Source organism: Pongo abelii, chromosome 19 (assembly GCF_028885655.2).
Source record: "Pongo abelii isolate AG06213 chromosome 19, NHGRI_mPonAbe1-v2.0_pri, whole genome shotgun sequence".
In the NCBI taxonomy this organism is placed as follows: domain Eukaryota; kingdom Metazoa; phylum Chordata; class Mammalia; order Primates; family Hominidae; genus Pongo; species Pongo abelii.
The window spans coordinates 27617958-27638017 of NC_072004.2; the positions used below are offsets into that span (position 1 = coordinate 27617958).

Here is a 20060-nt window from a genome sequence, read left to right on the forward strand (position 1 = left end):
GATATTTTAAATGTGAAGACTGAGAAGGAACGCACTGTTGCTAAACAGAATTACAGGATCATGGTCAATTTATAATCTTTTCCATATGGGATTTGAATGTTCTGATATTAGATACGATGTACGTACTTTATTTATATAGTACCTCCCGAGAAGAAAAAAAAATCAATATTGGTTTATACAGTATTTGGCGTGCTATTGACATATGCAGTGATGTATACGATGTCAGAGCTAGAAAATAGCTTAGATACGATTTGGATTCAGCGCCGGGCGGGTCCGCCCCCGCCAAGCCCCGCCCCATCCCCTCCCCCCGCCTCGCCTCATCCCGCCCCCTCCGCCCCCCGCCCCCTGCCCCCTGCCTCTCCGCCCCCCCCGCCCCGCCCCCTCCTCCCCGCCCCCTCCTCCCCGCCCCGCTCCCTCCTCCCCGCCCCGCCCCCTCTCCTCAACCCCGCCCAGCTCCGCCTCGTCCTCTCCGCCCCGCCCCGCCCCCGAGACCTGCGCTGCGCGCCTGGCCGGCGGGGCTGGCTGTTTGAGGATTGCGTGTGGAGCTCCATAGCCGGTGTCTGAAGTCGTCAGTTTACTGCTTGTAACGAAGGTAGCGATCACTGGGAACCTGGAAGTAGAGACTCCTTTCTGCCGTCCCTCCGTCCCTCGGGCTGCTGCGAATCCCCCCGCCGGCCTCCAGGACTCCGTGCTGACAGAACGCCCGCACCGGTCCCGCCGCCCCAGGGCCCGCTCCGCGCCCGGCATAATGGGAGAAAAATCGCGATGGAAAGGCCCAGCCCCTCGCCATGCAGACGGGAAGCTTGGCCGCACGTGTGATCACCCTTACGCCCCTTGGAGTTTCACCCCCTCTTCGCGGGCTCCAACAGCCTGGGTCGGGGCCTCCTTGTCCTGTGTGTGCCTCTGGGCCGCAAGAACACAGTCCCGAGCCCCCGCGAGCCCGCAGGCCTCCCACCCGCCGTGCACAGGCTGCACTTCTGCGCCCCAGCACTGCGCCTGCGGGACCATCTGGATCACTTTTCCATTCTGATGACGTCCTGTACTTCGTGGCTGCAGGCTCCTCAAGCCCCAGGTCTGTGCAGAGAAGAGCAAAGCAGCAGATCCGTGCCACAGCTTTCTGGAACACCCATTTTACTACCAGATTTGGAAGGAACGAAGTTAAGTAATTTTCAAGGTAAGTAATTAAAATTTTACGATGAAAAGGCTAGAAACTCTTCTGCTGGTAATAACTGTCAGACATATCTGCCTGAAATGTCAGACTTTTTCTGAGAAAAAAACTGAAAACTTGTTTCCCATTATTTTAAATAGGAAAAATTATAGGGCACGGCAAGTCAATAGAAAAAAAACCTACCAATTTCCTAACTCACAATGAGGCAGTAGGTTTAAGTTGCACATAAGTTAGGATGTAAAATGCTTAAATGTTGCCACTTGGTCACCCACATTTGATATGGTTGTTAACATGCAGTTGCCTTGGATGCAGTAGCTATGGCTTGAGACCAGCAACATCCTTTTGCTGAACCTCCCTTTGTCACCTGAACCTCCCCTTTGTCAACACACCAAAGCTTTTTGAAGTGACTGTCATGATCCTGATGGTCTACCAGTTGTTGCTGGAAGCAACATGTGGCTTTTTCCAGCAAACTATTTAGTTTAAAATGCTGTAATTTTTGAAAGCTCAAACATTATGTCTACAACCATCAGCCAAAAAATTTGAGACAGGTTCTTGCTCTTTTGCCCAAACTGCACCACGAAAGGGGCTCCAGCGATCCACCTGCTTCAGCCTCCCCAGTAGCTGAGACCACAGGTGTGTGCCACCATGCCTGTTAATTTCTAAATTTTTTGTAGAAACTACATCTCCCCACTTTGCCCAGGCTGGTCTCGAACTTCTAGACTCAAGCAGTTTTCCTGCCTTGGCCTCCCAAAGTGCTGGAATTACAGGCATGAGTCACCAACCGCACCCAGCCTGAAAAATGATTTGTGAGATAAATAGCTGCTATACAGTTTAGATATTAAAAACTAAGATGTATTCTTCCAGGAAAGTAATAATTTCGGATATATTCTGTGTCACATCCTGTATGATGAAATAGATGGCAAAAAAAATCCCATTTAATTTAAAGATGGAAGCTGTAACTTCAAGTAAATTTGGAGCTGAGGAGTCCTTTCGGGCTATGACCCCAGAATTCTGGGGTTCTCTGTACCGATTTTTTGCTAGTGTCCACACACAAGCATTCCTTAATGCTGTGCGTTAAACAAATAGACCTTCTTTAACCCCAGATTTCTCTCCATTTACCATCTGTTTCTCTGCTCCATGCAACTGCCTCACCTCATGTCCTCTCTTGCACCCACTCCTCTCTAGCTTTCCTCCAGGGTACTTTGCTGAAACGACTTTTATCTCAGTCATTTAGCTGCATTTGACACAGACGATACAATTGAGGACTTCCACCATTTCTTCTGGATTTTAGGGACCTTCCCTCCTGGATTCCCTCTCACCTTTATCTTCATCCTCCTGCTCCTCCTCCACCAGATCTCTAGTGATCCTCTCAGAATGATCCCACACAGTCTCATAGCTTTAAATACCATCCATCTGTTGATAACCACTGGGCTTGGGGCCTCTTCCCTGAGGGGAGCACCAAGAGTCATCCCTGACTCCTTTCCCTTCTCCCCCAACCCCCATGCAACCACACAGCAAGTCCTGTGGCTCTTGAGTGCAACCAGCATCTTGATTCACCATCTCCATTTCCACAGCCAGTTTCAGTCACCTTCCTCTCCTACTGATCTACTGCCAAAAATCCTCCTACTGCCAAAGATCCTCCAACCTCCCTGCCTCCTGTCTTGCCCTGCTACAGTCCAGCCTCCTCTCAAGCATCCAGAGTGATCTCTTGAAAATGTTAAAACATGATATAGGCATACCCCCAACCCTGTGTAAACCCTGCCACTGTCTACTCATTGCAGTGAATAAAAGCTCAGAGAACCTGGTGCCTGCCTCTTCAGCCTCATCTCCTACCCTTGCTTGTTCTTGCTTTGTGGGTCAGATTTTCTGGTCTCCAGAGGTGAATACAATTTTAACTGACAAATGCTAGATCATAGACTCTATCTACAGCATAAGGCATGGAAGGAAAAGTCTGAGAGAATGAAGGGCCAGAAAAGTTTGTTTAAAAAAAAAATAAAAAGCACAGGAAACTGGAAACATAACTAACCTGTATGTATATACTTAAAAGAACATGGTAACAAAATGAACTCTTTAGAAACTGAGCCAACAGACTTGCAAACAAATAGAAATACCTTTGGTCCTACTCTGAAAACAAAAAGAATCCTTAGTGAGTATACAAGAACAAAAATTGTACACATTTCTGGGTCATAATGCAATAAAACTAGAAATAATTGAAAGACAATTTAAAGATGTTCAGCTTCCTGAAAATGTTAAATTATCCTTTTAAACAAATTAATGCCTACATCAGGGTGCAAATCCAAAACACAAATACCTTGCCTATAAAAATATATTTTTGCAAACAACAGTGTATCGGGATGTAAGGAGAGAGCTCACTGACTCAGAAGCTCCCAGAGTGACCAGATGTGTTCATGGGAACTGGAGCACTGCCCTGGAGTCATTTGACATCACCTTATTACAAGTAGGAACAGCCATGCTGGGAGATGCTCAGATGCCAGTAATAAGTCAGAGGATTCCCTCCTGAATGGGACCTCCCAGTCCTCTTTGGCACAGGGTTCCAGGCGTGACCACAAATCCATCGGTGAGGGCTTTCAAGATCAACCTACCCTCAGGCAGTGGAGTGGAAACTGGCACTAGCAGCTACAGTGGAAAAAATGAATGGCCTCTAAGAATATGTCATCTGCCCCATGCAAAGACTCTGGATCCCAGAAGTCCTCCTGGTAAGGTCTCAGAGCCAGACAACTTCATTTCCTGTCACCTGGGCTGCTCTCCCTCTGACAGCTATGGAAATTGGTGAAGCACAGGAACATATTGGAAATGGCAATGATGTGCCATGCCAATGTGTGGAAGTGTACAAGTTAAGTAATATTTTAAAAACAGAACACACAAAAGTTGCACAATCCGACCAAAGCTCTGTCATGTATGTTTCTAAACAAGTTTGGAAGAGAATTTGGAAATGGCTGAAATTTTTTTATAAAGCTCATGTTTTTAGTTTGTTTAAATGTAAAAGCATACACTTAGAAACAAGTTAGTATGTAAAAATTTTTAATCTTAGCTATCTGGAAGCTTCAAATACCTAGAATGAGGCATTTCCCAAAGGTCTCTGTAACTTGAATTTTACCGTAGTTTGAAAATTCTTGCCCAGCATAATGGCTAACACCTGTAATCACAGCACTTTGGGAGGTTAAGGTGGGCAGATCACTTGAGCTAGGAGTTAGAGACCAGCCTGGGCAACATGGTGAAACCCCATCTCTACAAAAAATTTAAAAATTAGCTGGGAGTGGTGGCCCTGCCGATAGACACAGCTACTCAGGAGGCTGAGGTGGAAGGATCCTTGAGCCCGGGAGGTCTAGGCTGCAGTGAGCTGTGATTGCACCAGTGTACTTCAGACTGGGCAATACTGCCAGACCCCACCCCCTCCCCTAAAAGAAAGAAAACTATTAGTTCATAGTGCAGCTGATGAAATAATTTACATCCACAAAGAAAGGGGCAATCATAATATGTATATAATTACTCAGTATTAAAATATTGTGTATAGTATTACATGTATTGAATACCTATAATGAATGGGGCACTGCTTTAAGCACTTTATACTCATTATCCCACAAGAATTCTCTCTCCAGCAGGTCTTAGTATATTCAATTTAAAGGCTAATTAGTAAGCAATGTATAGAATTGAATGAGAAACTACTTAAAACATAGAAGGCTCTCGAAAATACAATGTGGAATGAGTAATGCAAGTTACAGAGATACACAGCACATTTATAGAAAGTGTAAAAACTTACAAAGTTAAGCAGTATATTATTTAGGGAAACAATATATTATTTAGAGATGTTATTATGTAATAAAAGTATAATGAAAGTCAGGGAAATAATACTTTTTGTAAAGCTTCAGATGAATGATTGTCCCAGATGGGGTTACATTTCAGAAGGGCCAACCATGCAGACGGCTTCAAATGTAGTGGTGTAGGTGATGGGTACAATTATTTATTTTACTTTTATGTGAGTCTGTGTATGTGTGTGTGTGTGTGTAATTTTGTATGTATAAAATAGTTCGTAATAATTTTTTTTGAGTTGGGATGTTTCTCTGTCTCCCAGGCTGGATTGCAGTAGCATGATCACGGCTCACTGCAGCCTTCACCTCTCAGGCTCAAGTGATCCTCCCACGTCAGCCTCCTGAGTACCTAGGACTACAAGTGTGCACCACCATGCTTGGCTAAATTTTTTAAATCTCTTGTAGAGATCGGGTCTCACTCTATTGTCCAGGCTGGTCTTGAACTCCTGGCTTCAAACAATCCTCTTGCCTCAGCCTCCCCAAGTGCTGGTATTACAGGGTAAGTTGCTGTGCCCAGCCTAATTTTTTTTTATTTTTAAACAGCTTTATTGAGGAAAAATTCACATACCTTATGATCTGCTAGGGTTTAATATAATCACAGATATGTGCAACCAAAACCATGGTTAAGTTTACAACATTTTTGTTAGTCCTGTACCTTTTAGCTATCACTCTGTTCCCCCCACCACCTACCCCAGCTGTAAGCAACCACAAATCCAGTTTCTGTCTCAATAGATTTGTCTTCTCTGGGCATTTCATATAAATCGATCCATATAAGTGTTTTTTCATGTCTGGCTTCTTCACATTTGTCTCATTCCAGAAGGTGTCTGAATTTTTCCACAACTGGGAACACTAAGCTGTGGGGTGAATTTTTGGTTCCCAAGTGAATGTGAATGAGGCAGAGTGGAAGGAGAGTTCTTTGACTGAGGGAACGGGACAAGAACCAATGAAAGAAAGAGATCCAGCAGGAGGGGAGGGAGGAAGCGGGGTGGAGAGCTGCTTGAAGCAGATGAACAGAGCTCTGGGCCGTGACAGCAGAATAGAAGGTGCAGTGCAGCGGGGTGCAGGTCCTGAGGCGGTGAGAGGGGGAATGTGGAAAACAGCAGGTCATAAACTCTGAATTCCAGCTGCTGGAGCTGTGGGTCCCAGGGGCCTGGTTATCCCCTCACAGGCAGGAGCTGGAAAGTGGGGCTCTGCTCAGGTCCAGGAAGGAAGTGGATGCACTGGTGGTGTGGACATGTGCATGGAAGCCCACAATGCCCACAACGTGAGGTCAGAACTTCAGTGAGAACCTGCATTTGGGCTCCAGGCTGGTTGGAAGTATTCTTTCATTCAGCAGCCTTCTCATTAAGTGCCTGCTGTGTGACAGACACTGCAGAGCACAGAGATGCAATCTTACCTGTCCCAGCCTTCCAGGCACCAGGGGTGCCACGCGCTTTCAAACAACCAGCTCTCATGTTTCATAGAGCAAGAACTCACTCACTACCACTGGGACAGCACCAAGCCATTCCTTCCAGGGACTTGCCTGGAAGGCTGGGACATGGTTATTTTCCATCTCCCCATGGTTCATGGAACTGTATTCTGCATAGAATGGGCAAAGTGCAACTATCATTGATTAGTAATTGAAGAAACAAAGATTTCACCTTCATGTTTTTTACAAAATGCAATATCTGAGATGTAGCATTCTATATCTTTGGCTTCTTTAATGTTAGCTATACAGACAAAATAGAAAATGAAAAAAACCTTCCAATATTAAATATTCACATTGATGTCTGTATTAGTCTATTTTGTGTTGCTATAAAAGAACACCTGAGGCTGGGTAATTTATGAAGAAAAGAGATTTATTTGGCTTATGATTCTGCAGGCTGTACCAGCCTGGCACCACCATCTGTTTCTGGTGAGGACCCTAGGAAGCCGCCAATCATGATGGAAAGGGAAGTGGAGCAAGGAAGAAAGGAGGTGGGGTGCCACATGCTTTCCAACAACCAGCTCTCATGTTTCATAGAGCAAGAACTCACTACCACTGGGACAACACCAAGCCATTCCTGAAGGATCTGCCCTCAAAGACCAAACACCTCTCACTAGGCCCCACTTTCAACATTGGGAATCAAATTTCTTTCTTCTTTCTTTCTTTTTTTTTTTTTTTTTTTTTTTTTTGAGATGGTGTTTCGCTCTGTCTCCCAGGCTGGAGTGCAGTGGCATGATCTCAGCTCACTGCAAGCTCTGCCTCCCGGGTTCATGCCATTCTTCTGCCTCAGCCTCCCGGGTAGCTGGAACTACAGGTGCTCACCACCATGCCCGGCTAATTTTTTTGTGTTTTTAGTAGAGACGGGGTTTCACCATGTTAACCAGGATGGTCTCGATCTCCTGACCTTGTGATCCGACTGCCCTGGCCTCCCAAAGTGCTGGGATTACAGGCTTGCACCACTCCACCCATCCTAGGCCCCACTTTCAACATTGGGAATCAAATTTCTTTCTTCTGTTTTGTTTTGTTTTGTTAAAGAGATAATCTCACTCTGTCACCCAGGGTGGAGTGAAGTAGCGCAGTTATAGCTCACTATAGAAGCCATGGCTGAGCTGAGCCGTAGCTTACTGTGGCATCCAACTCCTGGAGCTCCAGAGGTCCTCCCACCTCAGCCTCCTGAGTAGCTGGGATAACAGGCTCAATCCACCATGCCCAACTAAGTTTTTAATTTTTTGTAGAGACAGGGTCTCACTAGGATGTCAAATTTCAACATGAGATTTGGAGGGGACAAATATTCAAACTGTATCAATGTCAACAGGTTTTTTTTTCCTCATAAAGAGTATCTATGTGTTAGGAACTTTAGATGTTTAAAAAGTGGTGGGGGGGAAGAAATATATAATAAGGGACACACACTTTATAATTTCCTCACATTTTAAATTACTCCAATAACTAATACATAGATGGATTTATGGGTCTGGAATTTTTTCAGTGAGACATTTGTTTATAATTAAAATGTGGATTTTATCTCCTTATTCCTTTTTAATTCAGTCCCAGGCCTGAGCCACCATCAAAACCTTCCTACATTGAAGCTGGGGTTTTTCCCTGAAAATGTTGCTTGTTAGGAAAAAAGGAGGCAGTTGCCTTGAGCCAGCTGACCTTGGCCGCCATGCCGCTCTCACAGAGGAGTGTTATTCAGTGGGAAGTTTTGCTCCCTGCATGGCACCGCAGCCCCTCAGCCATGAACTCAGCAAACACTGTCCCATTTTGCCCCCAGTAACAAGCACGGGACACCATCACAGGGTAGTACCTAGTGTGAACTAAGTCTTGGGAACTTACTGGAATTGTTGGAAGATATGTCCCTTTTTAGTAATGCACATGGCTGTAAATATTAGGTACAATTTGATTTCAGACTCAATTCATCATGTGTTTTGGCTCAGCTGTGGCCTGCATATGGTGTTGCTGAAACAGAAATGAAAATGCTGGTGAGCCACAGAAAGAAAAATCCTGTGTTTTCTGAAAGCTTCAAACACCTTTGGCCTTGTTCCTTAATCACCTGGGAGGAAGAGAACCTACAAAAACTGGAAACGCAGTGGCCAGCAACCAGCCCTTGACAGGCTTGCTGAGCTGTGAGGGTCTGGAGGAGGAAGAAGCTCTGCATTGTTTCTGCAGCCCCCGTGCAAAACAATGTTGAATTCCAGCGTGATATTGAAATGAATGTATTTTATTGTAATGTTAAATCTTAAATTTTTTATTAAGTCCTTTGTTCACAAATGGAAACAACAAAATGACAAATTATTTAAAATTTTCAGATTGTATAACCTTCCTGTCCTCTAGCAAAAAAAAAAAAAAAAAAGAAAGAAAGAAATTTGATTCCCAAAGTTGAAAGTGGGGCCTAGTGAGAGGTGTTTGGGTCCTGGAGACAGATCCTTCAGGAATGGCTTGGTGCTGTCCCGGTGGTAGTGAGTGAGTTCTTGCTCTATGGAACATGAGAGCTGGTTGTTGTGAAAGTGCATGGCACCCCATCTCCTTTCTTCCTTGCTCCACTTCCCCTTCCACCATGACTGGAGGCAGCCTGAGCTTCGGAAGGGAGGCAGTCCTTTAAGACAGCCGTGTCCAATATAAACAGAATATGAGCTATGCCTGCCTGTAGTTTTAAATTTTCTTCTAGCCAGGTTAAGGAAACTAAAGAGAAACAAGTAGAATTGATTTGTAATAATATAATTTATTTGACCCAATGTATCCAAAATATCATTTTAATGTGTGATGAGTATAAAATTATTAATGAAACATTTTACATTTCTTTGTCCTAAATCTTTAAAACTCACTCCATATTTTACACTTCTAGCATATCTCAGTTCAAAGCAGCCAGATTCCAGATGTTCTGAAGGCTCTGACTCCCTGAACTCAGGAAGGTGAAGGGCCCGAACCGCACTTCTCTGCCAGGAGCGAGGGAGCTCCCCCTCCCTACCCACATCTCTTCTCAGTCCCAAAGGAAGAGAGAGTGCCCTGAGACAGCAGGGGCTGCCAGCAGGAGGTGGCCACAGGTAGGCCACTGCTGCCCATCTGCTGCTTGATGGGACCATTCTCCCCTCCAGAGATCAGAGGACAGTGGGGTCCCAGGAGGTGGGACCTGTCCACAGCCTTGACCTCCAGAATTTAGATTTGGAGGGAATAGATTCCAGACAAATGCCTTACCTTGCTATTTGGCCTTTGCCCTAGTGGTCAGGCTGTCATCTATTTCCTCCTGTGTTGTGCGATACTGTGTGACTTTTAAGCACATACACATCTACATGCATTTCTTTATAATTCAAGGGACCCAACTTCTAATAAGGGGAAAAGGAATTCAGTACCTAGACAGTCCCTATAGTGTGCCAGCTAACTTGTAGTCAGCATGTTGTTAATCCTGGCATCCTGTCAGCTCTGGGTGTGTTAGTTAGCTGTTACTGTGTAATGAGCCATCCCAAAACTTATTTAGCTCATGATTGAGCAAGTCAGCAATTTATGGCAGGCTCCTGCCATAAATTAATTGCTATACCTATAAAACCTGCCGTACCTTTATAAGGTATAGCAATCTTCATGTGTGTGTATGGGAGAAGGGGGTCAGCTGCTGGTGACCAGGCAGCTCTGCTGTTGAGAGTGAGTTGACTGTGGACTGGGCAACTTTGGTTCTCTTCCCCATAGTGTTTCATCCTCTAGCAGGCTAACCTGGGCTTGTTGTCATGGAGATGGCAGGGTTCTGAAAGAAAAGGAAGAAGCATTCAAGACCTTTTGAGACTGGGCCCAAAACTGCCAGCTGGATCCAAGTCTTGGGAAACAGATTCTAACTCTGGATGGGAGCAGCTGTAAAAGCGCATTGCAAAGGGCATAGACACAGGGAAGGATGAAGAAACACGTATAAAGCACTCCACATGTTTGGAAATTCTTTTCATCCCATTTTGGTATTTGTAGGCTATTACTGGTCTTCAACACAGACTAAATCAAAATGCTGTGCCCAAAACAACCTCTTACTCTGAAAGCAAGTGATGTAAAGATAGATCTGCTGAAAAGACATTTCCTCCTGCTGCAATTTAGTCAAGCAGCTGAGCACGTCTTGAAGCCATCCTTTGATTTCAACAGGGCAGAGCTGTTTTCTAAGACTGCCCACCACCCCTCCCCACAAAGCTGAGATGCTGCAATGAGGCAAATCCCAGCAGCACACAAGGAAATCAGGCACAGCTAAGGTTCTCACCCCTGATGCACCTTATAATCACCTGGGTGGCAGGGGGCTTTTAAAATTCCCAAAACCCAAATTGCAACAGACCAGTGAAATCAGAATCCCTGGGGTAGGATCCAGACATCCTTGCTGTTTAAAGCTCTCCAACTGGTTACAATGTGTGGCCAGAATAGAGAATCACAGCGTGAAACCAACGTCTTTTGATGAACTAGTAGCAAATGGTTTCTCAAACGAATGTGAAGTCTTTGCTGCCGAGCTGTAGCCTTTCAGTCTTACTTGCATTATTTACATGCTATCTTTTGCAGGACTTGACCTCTGCTCCTCATTTTGTTTCTGATTCAGCTCAATTTCACAAGTACTGAGTGCATACGATGTGCAGAACACCGTGCTAGTTATTGTGGCCTTGATTTGGGGAGGACTTTGCTGGGAAATAAAATCACATCATCAGAAATAAGAGTCTTACTACTTACCAAATTGAGGCAAAAATGGGAAGACCTAGGGGGTCTCACCCAAGGATTAGGACACTAATAGATACATCAGAATATTACAGTTCATCTGATGATGCTGTGAGTGGAAGTGTCCCACTTTGAAAAAAAAAACGCTGCTGTTACTCTGAGATACTAAGTTATGTGTGCAAATATGTGGTATTTAAATATTTTGTTGATATATAACATGCATGTAGAAATACGTGCATAAAGCATTCCCTTAAGCTCAATGTATATTATGACAAAATTAATACACGTGGGTAACCAAGAAATAGAAGCAGCCTCACTCATGTGGCCCACAAGCGCTTTCTCCCTCCCTCCTCTTCAAATGTACCAGTGTCTTAACAGCTGACGTTACAGATCAGTTTTGTCTTTCTGTGCAAGTCTTTTCGTTACAGAAAAATTTAAATATATAAAAATTGAACAAAATTGTACAATAGAGCCGTGATCCAGCTTCAACAGCTAATAATCATGTGCCATTTTTGTTTCTTCTGTACCACAGCCCTTTCCCTACCACCCTTCATTTTATTTTTATTTTTTTAGTTCTTTTTTGGTGAGGTAAGATACACATGCATTGAAAGGCACACATCTTAATTGTACAGCTTTGAAAAATAAATACACCCATATAACCTTCACCTCTTTTCAGAATGGAATATTTCAATCATCCCCAGAAAACACCCTCATGCTCATTCCTAGGCAATTTTTAACTTCCCCAGAGGAAAGTACTGTTGTGGGGTTTTTTTAACCGTAAGTTCGTTTTACTTGAAATCATACAATATACATTTTTATGTCCAGCAGTCTCAGCATAATATTTGTGAAACACCTCCATAGTGTGTGTTTTAGTAGTTTGTTCCTTTGTATTGCTGAATAGTATTCTGTTGTATGAATGCACCATGGTTTGTTCATACATTTCTCTGTTGATGAATATTGGGTTATTTCCTGTTTTGGGCTATCATAATAGTAAAGATCTATGAACATTCTTATACAAGTACTTTTTTGTATTGTTTTATTCCTTTATTAGCATTGAAGTGACACATTTTTTCATTTTTTGGCAGTTGCTCCAAGGATTACAATGTGCATCATTAACATTCTCACAGTCTAGAATTAATATTGTGCTATTACAGTGAATGTAAAATAGAAAAACTTGCTACAGAATAGTGCCATTTATCTCCTATCCTTTGTGCTGTTGTTGCCATAAATTTTACATCTGCATGGCATAAACCCCACTACACAGTGTTATATTTGCTTTAGTCATAGATCTTTAGATGAAATTAAGAGGAAAAACAAGAAAAATATATAATAAATATTTGGAGGGAGATGTTTTGAGGCCACAGAAACATACTGTTTCTTCATCCAAAATTTTTGCATTCGTTGATGACTCTTTCCTGCAGTAATAATTACTGTGGTGTTCTAGTGGTAGTTTTCTATTTGTGCTCCTTCAACATTTATTACTTGGAATTCTTCTGCAAGGAAGATTTGTCTTTCCTTCCTGATTTATTTAATCTTTTCTATATCAGTATGGACTTGTGGATATTATTTTATGTTCTTGGTTACAGTTTAGTGCTGTCATAGTTGTTTGCCACTCACATTGTTCCACCTTGAGTCATAGCTCTTCCAGGTTGGCTTCTTTTGACATGTCCCCACCGTTTTATGTTTTTTAAAAGCACTTTCTTATTTTCTGGCACTGCAAGTTGCTCTAGTCTCATCTCGTGTTTTTCATGGCAGGGCTAGAATTAGTCATTTCTCCAAGAAGCCTTGGTTTCTTTTATAGGAGAATGGCATTTAGAAACCAGGATCTGGGTACTGGGTGTGCTCATTAATACTGGGATATCACTGCTTCGAGGCCCTCTCAGCATAGTTTGGAAACACGTGAATGTTTCTAAACATGTATGCATGAATACAAACTCAGCATCTACCTATCTACATCTGTCCATCTAAACAGATACATTAAAATAGACATGGGTTCATACTGACATTCCTAAGTCCAGTCCAGCACCTTAGGGTTTATGCTAGCATTCTCCCTTTGTTTATTTATAACTCTTTCACCTACAGAGAGAAACTGGGCTCTAATTTTCTAAAATATATTTGCTAACATGGAAAATCATTTCAGAATTGCTGACCCATATCCTGAAACAAATTTGCCAACCAGAATACAGTATGTTTGTGTGCAGTTCTTGAGTCTTACAGTACGCAGTCAAAACAGTATTTTCCAAGGTTACTTAGGTGAAGACTTTTTTCCCCCACATTCTTCAATATGGGTTAGTCAATACTTTTAATTCAGTAAAATTCATTTGTCACCAACTGCATTCCATCTGACCCACCCACCATCTTTGTTGATTTTTAAATTTATATAGAATAAAACTCATTCTTTGTAACATACAGTTTCATGAGTTTTGACAACTATATAGAGTTATACATTCACGTTCACAGTAACAGAACTGTCTCATCACCTCTAAGATTCTCTATTCTTGACACCTCTTTGTAGTTAACCCCTTCCCCAACCGCATTATTTGGCAACCACTAGTCATTTTCTATCCCTATAATACTACCTTTTCTAAAATATCATATAAACAGAATTATAGAACATATACAACACAGATGAATCAATTGGGTTGTTTGTTGTTGTTGAGTTGTCAAGAATCGCTTGGCGATATATGTGAGAGTTTATTTTGGGGCTCTCTAGTCTGTTCTGTTGGTCTATATGTCTGTCTTTATGCCAGCACCACATTGTTTTGATTTCTGTAGCTTTGTACTAAGTTTTGAAATCAGGAAGTATGAGTCCTCCAACATTGTTCTTTTTCAGGATTGTTTGGACTATTCTGGATCCTGAAATTTTATATGAATTTTAGGATGAATTTTTCTGTTTTGCACAGGACATCATTGGGATTTTTACATTCTTGGTTTAGTTAATTCCTAAGTATTTTATTCTTTTTGATGCTATTGTAAATCGAATTTTCTTAATTTCCTTTTCAGATTATTCATTATTAGTATTTAGAAACACAGCTGATTTTTGTGCACCGATTTTGTATCCTACCATTCAACTGAATTTGTTTATTCTAACAGGAGTGTGTGTGTGTGTGTGTGTGTGTGTGTGTGTGTGTAATCTTTAGGGTTTTCTACATCTAAGATCATAGCATCTGCAAACAAATATAATTTTACCTCTTTCTTTTCAGTTTGGATGCCATTTGTTTCTTCTTCTTGCCTAATTGTTCTGGCTAGTACTTCCAAGCCATTTTGAATAGAAGTGGTGAAAGCAGGTCTCCTTGCTCTGTTCCTATCTTAGTAGAAAACCTGTCAGTCTTTCACCATTAAGTATGATGTTAGTGTGTGTTTTTCATATATGGTCTTTATTATTTTGAGGTAGCTTCCATCTCCTCTGCATTTGCTGAGTGTTTTTTCATGGAAGGGTATTTAAATTTTGTCAGATGCTTTTTCTACATCTGTTGAGATAATCACGTGATTTACCACTCCATTCTCCTAATGCAGTGATGTTTGAATGTTCAACCATCCTTGCATTCCAGGAATAAATTATACTTGGTCATAGTGTATAATTATTTTAATATGCTGCTGAATTTAGTTTGTTGGTATTTTGTTGAGGATTTCTGCATTGATATGCATCAGGGAAGTGATACGTGTCTCTAGTTTTCTTGTCTACTTTTTTTCTGACTTTGGTATCAGGGTAATGCTGACCTCATAGAATGAGTTTAGAAATGTTCTCTGATTTCCAGTTTTTTAGAAGAGATGGATTAGTGTTATTTAAATGTTTGATAAGATTCACCAGTGAAGCCATCTGATTCAGGGCCTTTCTTTGTCAGAAAGTTTTTGATGACTGATTCAGTCTTCTTAGTAGTTATGGGGTCTATTCTAATTTTCTGTTTTCTCATGATTCAGTCCTAGTAGGTTTTGTATACCTAAGAACTTGTCTATTTTATCTAGACTGTCCTATTTCTTGGCAAACAGTTGTTTATAATACACCTCTTATAATTCTTTATTTCCGTAGAATTTGTAATAATGCCCCACAGTTATTTTTGGCTTTGAGTCTCTTTTTCTTAGGCAATCTAGCTAAAGTTTTGTCAGTTTTGTTCACCTTTTCAAAAACCAACTTTTGGTTTTGTTTATTTACTGATAAGGAGGGATTTATTTCTGTCATATACTGTTGGTTGTTTATATGCCTTATAGCTTTTTTGTTCTTCATTTCCTGCATACTGTATTCTTTTGTATTTAATTGATTTTTGGTAATGAAATGTTTTAATTTCCTCATTTCCTTTTGTATATGTTCTATGGTGTGTGTGTGTGTGTGTGTGTGTGTGTGTTTGTGTACCACCATGAGATTACATTTAACTTGCAAGTTTATTCATTTTATTCAATTCTATAAACATACTGTAATTTATTTATCCATTCTGCCCTTGATGGTCCTTTGGATTTTTTTTAATTATTGGACTTTTTTTTTAGAGCTGTTTTAGATTTACATGAAAAATGAATGGAAAGTACAGGGAGTTCTCATATATCCAGTTTCCTGCCCACATGCCCTGTTGTTACCCTTACAGTCTTGCCTTGTGGTACATTTGTTACAGATGATGAACAATGTAGAAACATTATTATTAACTAAAATTCACTAGAAGTCACTCTTTGTGTTTTACCTTCTATAATTTTGAGAAATGTGTAATGACATGACATGTATCCATCATTAATGCAGCATGCAGAATAGTTTCACTGTCTTAAAATATCCCTTGTGCCTCAGCTAGTTGTTCCTTTTTCTCACCCTCCCCCTCCCACAACCCTGGCAACTACTGCTCTCTTTACTGTTTCCATAGTTTTGCCTTTTACAGAATATCATGTGGTTGGAATTCTATGGTACATAGCATTCAAGTGGGCTCCTTTTACTTACCAATATGCATCTAAGTTTCCTGTGTGTCTTTTCATGGCTTGTTAGCTCAGTTTTAAATCAAGGAATAATAGTTCATTGTTTGAATCCACAACAGTTTATCCATTCACCTATTGAAAGGCATCTTGATTGCCTCCAAGTTTTAGCAGTTATGAATAAAGCTATCATAAACATTTACATGGAAGTTTTTGTGTGGATATAAGTTGTCAGCTTACATATGATAAGTGTATACTTCACTTTATAAGGAACTGCCAGGCCAGGCACAGTGACTCATGCCTGTAATCCCAGCACTTTGGGAGGTTGAGGTGAAAGGATTGCTTGAGCCCAGGAGTTCATGACCAGCCTGGGCAATATAATGAGACCTCATCTCTACAAAATAAATTTAAAAGTGAACCACGTGTGGTGGTGCCTGTTGGTGTTAATATCATTGTTATGCAACCTGCTCTAGGAAATGAGGATCCTGTGTTCTCTAAGATGAACCTAATGAGAACCACTCAAGTCAGTAATCACAACCCATCATTAGCAGAAGCTCAGAAAATAAGATGTTAAATGCCTGGCCATTAAGTTTTCTTATCTTTATTTCTACAGAATCATCACCCCTGCCCCATAAACATGAAAGAAAAGACAAGAGAAGCACCCCAGAAGAGAAGGGGAGAAGTGCCCCAGAAAAAATCATCGTCTCTGAAGTTTGCCCAGGTGGGCACAGGCCAACCAGCCTCTCCTCTGGTTGCCCAGCCAGCTACAGGCTGTCATTTAACCTTCCGCCCAGCATGCTTTTGAGTGTGCAGAAGTGCTGCATGCCCTCTTCTTTGAAAACCTGTTGAGCAAATGCCTCTGCATTTTATGCACCTTCAACCTTGGGGGACTTCAGCCAAAGTCCCCCAAGACCAAACATGCTGTGCACACAGAGCAGCTCTTTGTGTCCCACTCCTTGCCTATCTCCTGCATCATCTCATTGAGCTTCATTGAACTCCGCAGTCTGCATGCTCTGTGGAACTCAGGGTCTTCATTTTGCATGGAACTCAGGGTCTTCATTTTCCATGGAACTCAAAGTCTTCTTGCTCTGTGGAACTTGGAGTCTCCTGGCTCCATGGAACTCAGGGCCTTTGTGCTCCATCGAACTTGGGGTGTGTGTGATTCATGGAACTCAGAGTCCTTGTGCTCTGTGGTACTCAGGGCCTGCGTGCTCTGTGGAACTCGGGTCTGCATGCTCCGTGGAAAGCACCAGGATGCACTTGACCCCCCACACCCACACACACATCCTTCATTTTATTCCTGGCCTTCATCTGTCCACCCTGTGAGGCTTCTTCACCCCCACTCTCCTTTGAGCTCATGCCGGGTCTTTTGGACTTGCCTGAAGCATGGGTGTTGGTAGGAGGGAGTGGCTGAGGTCATGCCTGCAGGCAAATTCTGCTAGTGTGGCACCAGATGGAGCTGCCTGGGGAGGATGTTTCCTTGGAGGACGCGCCCTGGCAGCCACTGGCTTCTTTTGGTGCTTGCACTGCTGCTGCTGCCATGGGGGCGCCACAGAGCCACACTGGGGGCTGTTCTGGAAGTGGTGGTTTTCATTTCCAGGTTAGGTAGGGACTGGCAGGCACCTTGGCTGTCCTTGTGGCTTCTGCCCTGACCCTGGTCCTCCCCAGGCTACCGATTTTCCGGGCTGCTGCTCTTCCAGGAGGAATTGAAGGTGGGAATGGCTGAAACCTCAGCTTTGGATTTGCAGAGACCCTAAGCTGTGTCATGCAGAAAGGGAAAGGATTGCAGATGGTGGTGGCATCAGCTGAAGGCAGGGGATTCACTGTGATGCTGGAGCCGTCCACGCTGGGATGTTTGCATACAGCCCAGGTTCAATTCGGTGGCCCATCAGCGAATCCTGGATTCAGTCTCACTCGCAAGCCATGGACAACATGAGCTCAATTTGCCAGGACTCTTGGGGTTAGGGAGAGCTCAGCGTCCGGGTGGCTCTGGTTCCTTCTCATGCTGAAATTCTGCTGGTGTTCCTCCATGGGGCCCTTGTGGGTTTTTCTGAGGTGCCCCTCTTGCTGGAGTCGAGGATGAGAAATGTTTTCAGTGGGTTTTCACCCTCCACACATATGTAAGAGGTGTTGTGTTTCATTCCTGTCAGTATCCATTGCTGCAGCTTCCTGAAGTTGTGTCCGTTAAAAGGCAGGGACCCAGTGTCCAGGCTACAGAGGGTGACTTCAAGTTCCACAGCACCACTGTGGACCAGTGTGCCTATGGCCTTAGGAGAATTCCCAGATAGCACAAGGGGGCTGCCCCAGAGGGTGTTCAGCTTGTTGCCAACAGTTACTGAAGCCAGAGTCTGCAACCTTGATGTTCAGGTCAAGCAGCCAGAAACAGGTGTTCTGGCTTTAGGTCCCTGTGGACAATGCCGTTCTCTCCTTCCCAGGCTACTGATGTCCTGGGTTGCTCCTCTTATGGTAGAAGCTCAAGATGGAATGGCTGGAGCTTGGCTGCCTCCGGTTAGAGCCTGGGCTCTGTATTGCAGACATCACCCGGCAGAATTCCTCATGGGCCCCTTTTGTCGTGGGTGCGACTGCTGGGGCCAGGGTTGTCGTGGGTAGTAAAGGTATTTACCAAGACAACTGTGAGTAAAGAAAGGCAAATTTATTACAGAAACTATGAAAATACATTGCAAGAATGCAACATGCAGCACAGCAGAGAAGGGGCTGTCTGCAAAGATAAAGGGCTGGAGGGAAGTTTTCTAAGGTTGTGCTGGACAGGGCTATGTGCCGGTGAGCTTGTGCTATATGCTAAGAATATGTTGGAATAATTTTAACTGCCAGGGCTTTCCTCTTCTGGTGCCTGAGGGAAACGCCCTGCTGCTTTTAGCTGTCTTGTAACCCACACGCCTTTTCATTTCTGAAGTTGCAAGATAACGGCTGTGGTTTTTCACACAAAAGGGTTGCAGACTGGGTTAGGTCCATGTTCCGCCAACCTGGCTCTTTCCCAGTTTCAGTTAACTTAGTGGTTTACTAGAGCCCCACACCTTTCTGTTTCATATGACCATGATCCAGGAGGTAATCCGTCACCTCCCCTCCACTAGAGAGCTCCACGGCCAGGGGTAATCCTCACTTCTCCTCTGCTAGAGTGCTCCATGGCCAGGAGTAATCCTCATCTCTCCTCTGCTAGAGTGCTCCATGGCCAGGGGTAATCCTCACCTCTCCTCCGCTAGAGTGCTCCATGGCCAGGGGTAATCCTCACCTCTCCTCCGCTAGAGTGCTCCATGGCCAGGCAGTGTTTCCTGCGTCCAGAGCACCTCAAACAATTTCAGTGTTGTGGTGACTCAGGGCCTTCACCATACAGACTTGGCAGCATAGTCTAGAGGCTGGAGGGGCTCTGTGACTCCCATTAATGACGGTCACTGCCATGGTTTCCCCAAGCAGAATGTGCCGGGAGAACTGCTCCATGTTGGCTCAGCAGAATGTTATTATAGGTAGCTCAAAAAGAAAGGGAACAGGGCTTTTCTAGATTATTTCAGGGAACAGCTATTATTTGAATGTTAATTTAAGACTATTTTATCAATTAAAAATGTAAGGCCCAAGAAACTTCATTTAGGAAGATTGAATAAATTGAATGAATACTGTTAAACTTTATGCTTCTTTCAACAAATATTTTCTGCTCCTCTCTATGAATCAGGCACTGTGCTAGATACCATAACATAGAAACATAGTGTCAATCAAATATGGTGTGGGTACTGTATGTCAAATTTAAAAATAAAATAAAAGTGCTATATAAGAAACCTGTCAGTGCCCTGGAGGCAGGGTCCAGAGACATATCCTGTGGATGACTGGGGCTGAGGTTTAAGGGATGAGCGTCGGTGATGAGACGGATGGGAGAGGGCCCCTAGGAAAAGCATCTTCAGGCAATTGTGGTTCAGTGAGCTGCAGCCGTCGCGGCAGGAGAGTGAGGAGTGCGGCCTATCTGGTGATTTGCTGTGGTGATGTTCTGCAAACTTGCCTCCGTGTCCTGAAGTATTGCTTCTGGGAAACACAG

General features: G+C 43.2%; 1 pseudogene; it reads left to right on the forward strand.

Moving 5' to 3' along the window:
- The first annotated feature begins 748 nt into the window (after positions 1-748).
- LOC134760533 (putative uncharacterized protein LINC02693) lies at positions 749-19806 on the forward strand (annotated as a pseudogene).
- The last annotated feature ends 254 nt before the right edge of the window (positions 19807-20060 follow it).